The sequence below is a fragment of the Vulpes vulpes genome, chromosome 1 (assembly GCF_048418805.1).
Source record: "Vulpes vulpes isolate BD-2025 chromosome 1, VulVul3, whole genome shotgun sequence".
In the NCBI taxonomy this organism is placed as follows: Eukaryota; Metazoa; Chordata; class Mammalia; order Carnivora; family Canidae; genus Vulpes; species Vulpes vulpes.
Window position 1 is genome coordinate 50327510 of NC_132780.1, and position 10192 is coordinate 50337701.

Below are 10192 nucleotides of genomic sequence, written 5' to 3' on the forward strand. Positions count from 1 at the left end.
GCCATAAAAATGACCAGAAGTAAGAAGGGCGCCTAAACCAGAAACACAAAAAGGCTGAGGTAGGGTGAAACATCAGGATGCCAGAAAAGTCCAGGGGTCCCCAAATAGAAGGGGTAGGCTAAGCAAGGGGCCCTGGCCACCCAAGTTTAGGGTGGGTGGCCAAGGCAGGGCTTAGAGAGCCAAGCTGCTGTGCTAGGAGGCTCTGGGCTCAGGAGAAAAGGTGGGGGGCCTCTAGTTCAGGTAAAGTTCCTGGGCCAGTAGTGATTCCATTTATGAATGTCTGATGGTGAACATCCACCTAGTGACTTATGCAAGTCTGCTATAGTTAATGTAGCCTTGACTTACAGAATTTTTGATGTTTAGAAGCTAGTATCATCTGCTTTGAAGTTACTTTAGCAAGGCTGTTGTGGGCACTCTCTAGATTTTTCAGAAGACTTTGATGTCATTCCACACTTGCTTCATAAACTGCCTGATACAGGAAGTCTCTGTTTTTCTGCCGAGGAAACTGATGTATAGAAGTTAGATCACTTGCTCAAGGCTCCGCAGCTGCCCAAGTTGGGGCTCTCCTTTCTCAAGGAAATAAGCATGACATTAATGCACAGTGATCCTATAGATACAGCTTATTACTTACAGACACAGCTATTCACAAAAAGACCTGGTTGACCAGAGGCTCTGTGGTCACAATGACTGGCCAAATCTGTCAGGTGAGCTCCCTCAGGGGCTCACCACAGCCCTCTCCTCAGGTGTAGGTGGCATCCTCCATCAGCTGCCAGGTGCCGATATGCTGCTCTGGTTGTGAGGACTGTATGGCGGTGGCGGAGGCGATTGACTCTTGGTAGCTGAGCATAAAGGAAAGGATCCAGTGGAGACCATGAGGTTCACTACTTCTGAAAATGAGAACAATAATGCCTAATTCGCATTAAATGTGAATATTAGAAAACATAATGCTATAAAGTCAATTTAGAAACTGAAAATGCTGCACAACTACAAGGCAATATCATAATGACTATTTTTGTTGTGTTAACAATAACACTAGTATTTATTGAGCTCATGTTATATGCCAGGCCTTGAGCACAAGGTACACATGATGATCTTATTTAATCCACAGAATCATCTTGTGATATGGGTGTTTTTATCCCCATTTTTATAGATGATGACACAGAGGCAGGGTTAAGTGACTTGTCCAAGGTCAAAGCTGGTAAATTATAGAGCTGGGCCTGAAACTCAATTCTGCTTAACTCTGAACCTTGTTCTCCTAGCTTATCTAAAAATGAGTATTTTGTATAGTTTCCAGATCTTTCATTTTTCAGGTTGTCTTCATTGGATGCTTTTTTGATATACATTTTTAAAATTCATCACGTATAACAAAAAATACTCCAAATATGGCCTTGACCATCAAAAGAGTACTATGGGATCATGACCTCCTTTGTTTGAGACATTAGGCTTTCATTAATACATCCCAACATTTTATTAGCTGTTTGAAAAAATAGGTTGCATGAATACCTTATCTGGATTCGAAGTCTCCTCAGTTCCCTAAGTCCTTTTCTCTTGAATTGTTGTTAAACTCGATCTCCTCTTCTCCAAATTTACACAAGTGAAACTGAATGTCAGTCTTCGATATGTTGCCTTGATTAAAGCTCTAGGCAGAGTGTGAACTCTTAAGGAATCATAAAATATTCTGCTGGGTGTTCTAAGCAAGATTCCTCAATGCTAAATATTATTAACTGGGTAAGTCATCTGAGTTTCCTTTTCAAGTTGCATTGCATCATAAGGGAACTGTTTTAAATAGACCATCCTGTACACAAACATTTTCATCTTAAAGCACTCAGGCACCACTTCTATGTAGGAAGAGATTAGTTGTCCTCCCCACCTCACAGAGAAGACGACTTCACAGACAGCCCAAAGTGAGGGCTGCAGTGAGGTCTGGAGCTCCTGGTTCTCTTCCTGCTTCATTTCCAGAGGGCTAGATTGTATCTCCTCATAAAAGGGAAAATTTAGCAGGAGGAGAGAAAAGGGGCCGAGTGACCCAACCAGTTTTCCAGCGAATTAAAAGCAGGTTGTTCATAAAGCAAAGGAGATGCTTTAAAATGGGGTTTAAAAAAGGAGGACAGATGGGGTAAGAAATTGAGTTAAAATATTTTAAATGCTACTTTTAACAAGACAGGGCAAAACCAGAATGAATTCCAAACAGTTTCCTGGAGGGAGAAAGATTGTGATCCTAGAATATGTATGATGATGAGGTGGAGAGAAACAAGGGTCTTGGCTTACAGAAAATGAGTGAGCTGTGCAGAGATTCTAGTTAACTGGTTGATTTGCAGGCAAATAAGAACAATATGAATTTCACTGTTTGGAGGAGGGGGAAATTTCTTCTTAGGAAAACAAAACAAAACAAAACAAAACAAAGCAAATCTTTACCTCCCGGTGCATATTTTCCTTCTCTGCAGTGATGAAAGTGTTTGCACTAATTTTCCAAGGAGACCAGAAAATATGTATGGCCTGTTTTGTCTCCAGTGGCATCCTGGGTCACTGAGCACCGTCATTCAATGCGATTTGTTGATGGATAGATGGAAGAATCAAACCTTTCAGCATTTGGGAAAAAAAATAACCAGAACCCAGCATCTATAGGAGCCCCCATTAAAAATAATTTGAAATGTTAAATCTAAAAGTTACAGAAAATGCCATGCCACAAGAGGAAGCACACTGTCACTGGGAGAAGATGAGCCAGATCCATTTTGTCTGTGTTGGATAAGATCATGTTTCTGGAAGCTGAATGACAAAAACAGTGTTCCATGTGGTGTTTGAAAGGACCAGATTCAGGAGCTCCATGTCAATTGTGTGCAGAAAGAAAGGCCCAAACTTCTAACCAGGGTTGCCCAGAGAACTGGTGGGGTGGAGGGGGGAGGGGCGGAGGAGGAGTAGAGGCTTGGAGGGGAAAATTCTCCACCAGCTCATTCCCAGCTGAAAGCAGAGAGGGGACACATCCGGACACAACCTCCAGTTCCCAAGGGAACCAGAGGCAGCCTGAGCTTTCCCCTCAGCGCCTCTTGGGTCGTTGAATGCAGTGGTCTCTTCCCTGTGGCTGGGACCCAGCATGGTGTGCCACACCTTGAAAGTCTTGTCTGGTTGCATCCATCCTTCACTGCAGGCCCCAACTGGCAACCTCTCTGAGCCAGGCGGAGCCCATTTCCCTGACCCTACATAAGATGTTCAGAACAAAGTGGGTGAGGCCAGATGACGGAATGGGAACGAATGTTTCTTGAGTCCCTGCCACATGCCAGGCCTGTGCTAAATGCTTTCCAGCAATTCTCTTATTTATCCTCATTTTACACAGTAGGATATGAAAGCTCAGAGACAGTAAATAATTTGAAGAAGTCAGATGTCAGATCAGTGGTATAACAGGATGGTAGCCTGCTTCTGAGTCACATCTTCAGGAACCCAGAGAATGGCTTTGGCCCAGAAAAACACCAGCCCTGAGCCTTAGGAAGTAAGCCAAAGCTTCAGCTATGATGTTTTCATTTCTACACTGAGAGGGATGATATTCTCAGGCCTAAAAACCTGAAGTGCCGATTCCTTTAGCATGAAGGAAGAGGCCAAAGTCTGAAATTCAGCTGTATCCCAGGTTGACATCCCAGGGAGCAGGCTCTGAGGGATTTGCATGGTGGAGTTCTGCTGGGGAGTCCTCTCAGGATCTACATCCATGGAGGGGATCCTCCAAGCAAGATTGGGTAGAGGGAGAAGCTGAGCAGCCAGGCAATCTCAACAAAGGCCTTAGCCAAACCCCCAGACAGCTCTGGAGTGGAAAGGGTTCTCAGAGGGCTGAGCTTTCATACCTTGAGCCCAACACTCATTGGATGCAAGGCATTCCGGGAAAGGGGCATGAATCTGGGAAAAGTGTCTCTTCTGAGCCAGAGGCAGATCATTGGAAAGTATTCCCTTAAGGGCTGTTGGCGGCCAACACTCAGTATAGCTGAGGGAAGCAGGGCTTCCTCTGAAGGAATGAATCATCACCTCAGGGTGGTGACTCTAGGTAACACATCCACTGCACAACTATATAAAAATACTGAAACCAACAGGCTGCAGATGAGACATGTGGAACAAGACCAATAAACGGGTATTTAAAGTATCCCTCAGTTGACAGATACACACGGTCTTCACATATTAATATTTCTAAAATCAGGATGTATCTTGCAATTCATGCCAAAGCAGGCTTGCCAATCATTGCAGCCCAGAGCAACCATGCCTGCCCCAAAGTTGTTAGTAAATTGATAACGGGTACTAGAATAGGTGATCTTAGAACTAAGGAAATACTGTATTTAGTGTATTGGCTCATGGGGGTACAGGGATCTTCCAGTCTGTAAATTGCCTAGGGAGAGGGTGTGGGACCCAGGAAATTTAACAGAAATCCCCTACCCCTGGACAAGCAGAGCAGGACTGACTCCATTTTGTGCTGTACCCGCCTTGTGCTGACCTTAGTGCACTGCCCTACCCTAGTCAAGACCAGGGCACACCCTAATCGGAAATCGGCTCAGTGATAGGCCAGTTCAAATGGATACTTGAGGGTAAAATGTAATTCAATCGGCCACCTGCGTGTGGACCGACATGACTGTGCAACTTTCTGCGTATCCCATTGGCCACTGGTCCCTATAAAGCTGCTATGCCTCTTGGTCTCAGGGTCCAAGTCCCTGCTACGCTGTGTCGGGTGCACTTGGACCTCGAGCTTGTAAATAAACCCTCGTGTGTTTGCATTGGTGTCGGCTCCTTGGTGGTTTCTCGGATTTGCAATCTTGGGCACAACATCTGGGGGCTCCTCCGGGATCCGAGAGACCTCCAGGTCCCTATCTGGAGGGTTTCACGCGTGGTGAATGCACTCAACCTTTTCCACCTTTTGCGCGCATATTCTCTGAGAGCTCTAAACTGTACTGTACCTGTAGCAATTCCAATCTGTATTGGGTCGGCATTGGCTTAGGCGGACGCGCTGGCGGGCCGTCGACCGGGGGTCTTGAGGAGACGTCCCTTGCCCCTGCCTGGAGGACGGAGGTCCTTATCTGTAGGAGGACGGGGTCCTCGTCTATGAGGAGGGCCGGCTGCCAGCCCTTCGGGTTACTTTGTCTCCGCGGCCGCACTGGAACATTTGTCTGTTACCGTGTTCTTGTTACCTGTTTTGCGCGCTGGTCTGTATTACTGTGTCTTTGTTAACTGTCATAACTATTTACATAAGCAGAGGGGGCAGCAGGCGATGGCAGCGGCGGCGGCTCGTCTAGGCTGGTTGCTCGCGGCGCTGTGCCTGGGCATCGCCGCCGCGGAGGCAGCGTCGGGCCCGCGAGGGCTGGGCGTCTGGAGAAAGATGGAAATGCGGACGCGGGGTGGGCGCGTGGAGGAGAGGCGCGGGCCGCCCCGGAGGCCGCCTTCCGCCTGCGCCTCTTCCGCTCGGGCTTGGCCAACAGCTCCCGGTCCTGGGTGGCCCCGAGGGGGCGGGCTGCCCCGAGGGCGGGCGAGCGGTGGCGCGCGCTACTGCGCCTGCGCGCCGAGGCCGTCTGCCCGCATTGGGCGCTGCGGGCGGTGCGCGTGCAGCCCGGCGGCGCTGCCGCGGAGGAGGCGGTGCAGCTCTGGGTGCTCGGCCTGGGGGCGGCGGGGCTGCTGGCGCTGGCGGCGCTGGCGTGGGGCCTGCAGCTGAGCACGCTAGCGCTGGTGCCCGACGAGGTGCAGGGGCTGCGCGAGAGCGGCACGGAGGCCGAGCGTGCAGCGGCGCGGCGCCTGGAGCCCGCGGGGCGCTAGGCCGGCTGCGCCCTGGGCGCGCGGTTGCTGCTGGCCAGCCTGACGCAGGCGGTGCTGCTGTACCACGCGGCCGGCCAGCACGCCGTGCCCGCCATGCTGGGCAGCGCGGGCTCGTGTTCCTCGTGGGCGAGGTGGTGCCGGCCGCCGTGAGTGGGCGCTGACCCTGCCGGTGGCGCTGCCCGTGGGCCAGCTGCTGAAGCTGGCGGCGCGGCCTGGGCGGCTGCCCGAGCGCGTGCTGGAGCTGGCCCACGGCGGCGGCGACCTATAGCGACCTCAGCAAGGGCGTGCTGTGCTGTCGGACAGTGGAGGATGTGCTCACGCCGCTCGAGGACTGCTTCATGCTGGACTTCGGCGTCCTGGCCAGCATCATGCAGAGTGGCCACACGCGCATCCCGGTGTACGAGGCGGAGCGCTCCAACGTCGTGGACATGCTGTACCTCAAGGACTTGGCCTTCGTGGATCCCGAAGACTGCACGCCGCTCAGCACCATCACCTGCTTTTACAACCATCCGCTCCACTTCCTCTTCAATGACCCCAAGCTGGACGCCGTCCTGCAGGAGTTCAAATGAGGGAAGTCTCACCTGGCCATCGCGCAGAAGGTGAACGAGGATGAAGGTGACCCCTTCTACGAGGTGCTGGGCCTCGTCACCCTGGAGGACGTCATTGAGGAGATCATCAAGTCTGAGATCCTGGATGAGTCTGGGGACTGCCGAGATGCCGCCGTCAGGAAGAAGCCTGCTCCTCTGAGTGCCCCCCTCCGGCGAAAAGAGGAATTCTCCTTGTTCAAGGTGTCTGACGATGAATATAGTGAAAATCTCGCCTCAGCTGCTCTTGGCCCCCCAGCGCTTCCTGTCTCGAGAGATGGATGTATTCAGCCCCCTGCGAATCTCCCAGAAGGTCCTGCTGCACCTCCCAGCGTCAACCAGGAAGTGAGGTTTGACGAGAGCAACCGTCTGGCTGCACACCATTACCTGTACCAGCGCAGCCAGACGGTGGATTATTTCATTCTCATCCTGCAGGGCAGGGTTGAGGTGGAGATCGGGAAAGAGGGCCTGAAGTTCGAGAATGGAGCCTTCACCTACTACGGAGTGTCCACCTTGACAGCGCCATCCTCGGTTCACCAGTCCCCAGTGTCCTCGCTCCAGTTCGTCCACCACGACCTGCAGCCAGAACCAGCTGATGGTGTTTGCTTGTCTGCATACTGTCCTGACTACACCATGAGGCCCTCTCCGACCTGCAGTTCATCAAGGTCAGGCGGCTGCAGTACCTCAATGCACTCCTGGCCACTTGAGCCCAGACCCATTTGGGGGAGCAAGAGGGCGCCGGGGGATGGTTGGTGGTGGGCTTTCTACTTTGCTTTTTTCTCCTTATGCCCCCTTAGTGAGGGGTGGGAGCTCTGGTGGCAACTCCAGGGTGGGGAGACGAGCCCCGGAGTCGGAAGAGCTGGGTTTGCTTCCCGGCCTAGGCACCAGCTGGCCGAGTGACCTTAGGCAAATCACTCTGTAATTTGTGCCTCAGTTTCCTCCTCTGCCTATCAATATTTGTGAAGTATAAAGCGTTGGTATGTACGTAAGGGATGATTATTGTTTGTAAACGGGGTTTTTTTTGAGTTGTATGAAAAGTTAGCAATTGCCCAGTTCTTGGATTTTGAACCTGGGAACCTTGGATTGAAGTTGGAGATCCCCCTAAACTCCTTGAAGTTGTATGCAGAAATAGTGGGAGTGTGCATTTTTGGGGAATGAGGATCCATTGCCAGCAAGTTGTTGTTGTTGTTGTTGTTTTTTTTTTTTTTTTTTTGCCAGCAAGTTTTCAAAGGGGGCTGTGACCCAGAAGAGTTAAGAACTGTGATTCTTTTACTAAGATGGCCAAAATGCTTCTTTGATAATTGTCAGCTGCTTTTCTCAAATTCCATACCATTGTCCAGCAAACACTATAGAAATATTTGAACAGTTGGATTTCAAACATTTTCATTTTGTGGGGTGGTGCTTACCAATGGTACAGCTCTAAGCAAGTGAACATAAACACATGTAAGTGTATTTTGCCTGGTTAGGAGTTTATCTGTTTTGCTATTCCATACAAATGTCTGAGAGGCAACAGTGTCCGATGAAAGCAAATTGTTTGGAAACCATGCCTTTCTCCTTGGCTTTGCTATGCCATAATCCCTTGTTTTCCATACTTGGAATCCTACTTCCATCCATATTGTTGGACTATATGACGTGAAGCTACGAGAGCTATGGCCTAGCCCCCTTTCCGCAGGCTGATTGCCCCCTGCATACTGATCTGTGGAGTGCAGGGCTCCTGGGGCCGGGCATATGGGAGCACGTGCGCACTTGCAGTCCGTTTGCCCGGACCCCATGTTCCCTGTGGCAGTGGAACCCACAGGCTTCAGGAAGAGCAGTTGCACTTGCTGGCTTTGCTGATGCAAACGACCCTTCTTTCGTGTATCTGGTATCCCCATTCCGTTCGTGTACATGACATGCCTCTTCTGAATTTGGTGTCCTGGCCTCTTTAGCAGCCTGCTCCCTTTGTGCTGGCCTGATCAAGGCATTTCTGATGTCCTCCTTCAAAAAGTGGAACGTTGAAGCCAAATCTCTTGCAGTTTGAATGTTGAGATTCCCAAAAGGAAGCGATGCAGAGAGTAGTTTTCTCCAACTTCGGCTCTCAAGGCCTCCTGGGAGGGCTTCTCGCAGAACCATGTTGCCTCCAGCCGTCCTTCTGTGCTTCTGATTAGCTTCAGAGCCTGGGCAAGGTATGAACGTGTGACCATCTTGCAAGAAGGAAACAGGATCGCAAACACCTGATTTTCTTCAGGCCACACCGCCAGTTGGCGGCAGGGCTGGGCAGGGCTCGGCAGGGGTACGCCACGCTCCCCGAGGTCTCCTAGAATGATGGGGAAGACTCACGTCGCCTACTGTGGTGCCTCCAACTACAGGATGGCCAAAGGCCTTGTGGATTGCCTGTGGCACGTTTCTCTTCGGGGACCAGGTGTACAACTAGGCCCTGTGCCGCAGTGCTGGCAACTGAGGGTCTGAAAGGACTTTGCTTAGGCCACAGGATAAAGAAGTGTCAGACGTCTGAGTGGGAACCTGGAGAGCTGGGACCCGGAACCCGTGCTCCTGGGCGGGATGGAGTGGAGGTTTCCTGGCATGCAGAGGTGCTGCCTGGTCCGTGTCCTCCCGGGCGGGGTGGCGTCTTGTCCGAGGTCACCCTGAGGCCACAGCAGTGCACTGCTTTGTGGTCTCCTCTCAGAAAGGACATGATGGCCCCGGAGGTTGCGGGCAGGTAGAGGGCTCGATATTGAAGGTCTCGTGGGTCAGTCGTATGCCCGGAAGCCAGCATCCGAGTGGATGTTGAAAGTGGCAGCTCCTCCACGTTGGTGTCTGGCCTGAGACTGCCACAGCTGAAAGCAGAAGTTGGGGACTTAAACGCTCCCCTCCTGTGAAGTGAGGGGATGTACGGTCTTGCCAGAGGACCTGGCCACAAGCGGTGCTGCAGCCATTGGCCCTTTGCTCAACGAGGTGATGTCGATGGGCTGAGGTGCAGCAAGCTGGGGTAGAGAGCCTGTGCCGGCCATTGCCGGCCTCCCAGGGGTTTTTGCCAAGCTCAGGAGGCAAGGGGACGAGACAGCGTTTCCCTTTGCCTTGGGCCGGTTGCCAGGAGCTTAAGGGCCTCTGCTGGCCCGCAGGGCCAGCCCAGCAGTAAACTCATCGCAGACGCAGTGTGTGAGTGGTCTTCATTGATATTGTTGAAATCTTTCATGAGCCCGCTCCCTGCCCTCTTCGTACTCAGGCTTTTTCCTGGCCCCAGCCTGATCTGTGGCCCGTTCTAGTGCCCCTGCAGATTCCCGAGGGTCATGCTGACCAGCCATCCCACCAGGGATAACGTAAGAAGACAAGTGTACCTACGTTCAGGACATGTCTTCTTATCCCCAGGTTCGCTGTGGCCGATGAAACCAAGGTACTGGGAAAGCTCATATGGTCTCCTTGGCTTTGGTGCTCCAGAGTCCTTTGTTTTCTTCTGTTTGAAAAACTAATTCCATTGATATTGTTGAGCTAAACTATTGTTGCAACAAAGGCCCAATTTTTTCCTCGAGTGTGCATTTCATTTCTTCAGTTAAGGCCTTCAGAGACATGGTAAATTTGGACCAGGGGATTTTTAGTTACCAACACTGAAGAAACCCTAAGGTTTAAGAACAGACTCTCCATAACCCATGAGCAGGTGTGTCCTAAGCTGAGGGCCCTCTATGAGACTGGGCCACTCCTGGACCCCCATCGATATTGGCCAGGTGACTGGGTATATGGGCAGAGATACCAACACCAGACACTTCAACCTCGCTGGAAGGGACCCTACATCGTGATCCTGACCACTCCCACCCCTCTCAAGGTTTACGGGGATTACTCCCTGGGTCCACTACACC

General features: G+C 51.4%; 1 pseudogene; it reads left to right on the forward strand.

The window, feature by feature from the left end:
• Window positions 1-5236: 5236 nt before the first annotated feature.
• Window positions 5237-7156, forward strand: LOC112908721 (metal transporter CNNM3 pseudogene; annotated as a pseudogene).
• Window positions 7157-10192: the final 3036 nt, after the last annotated feature.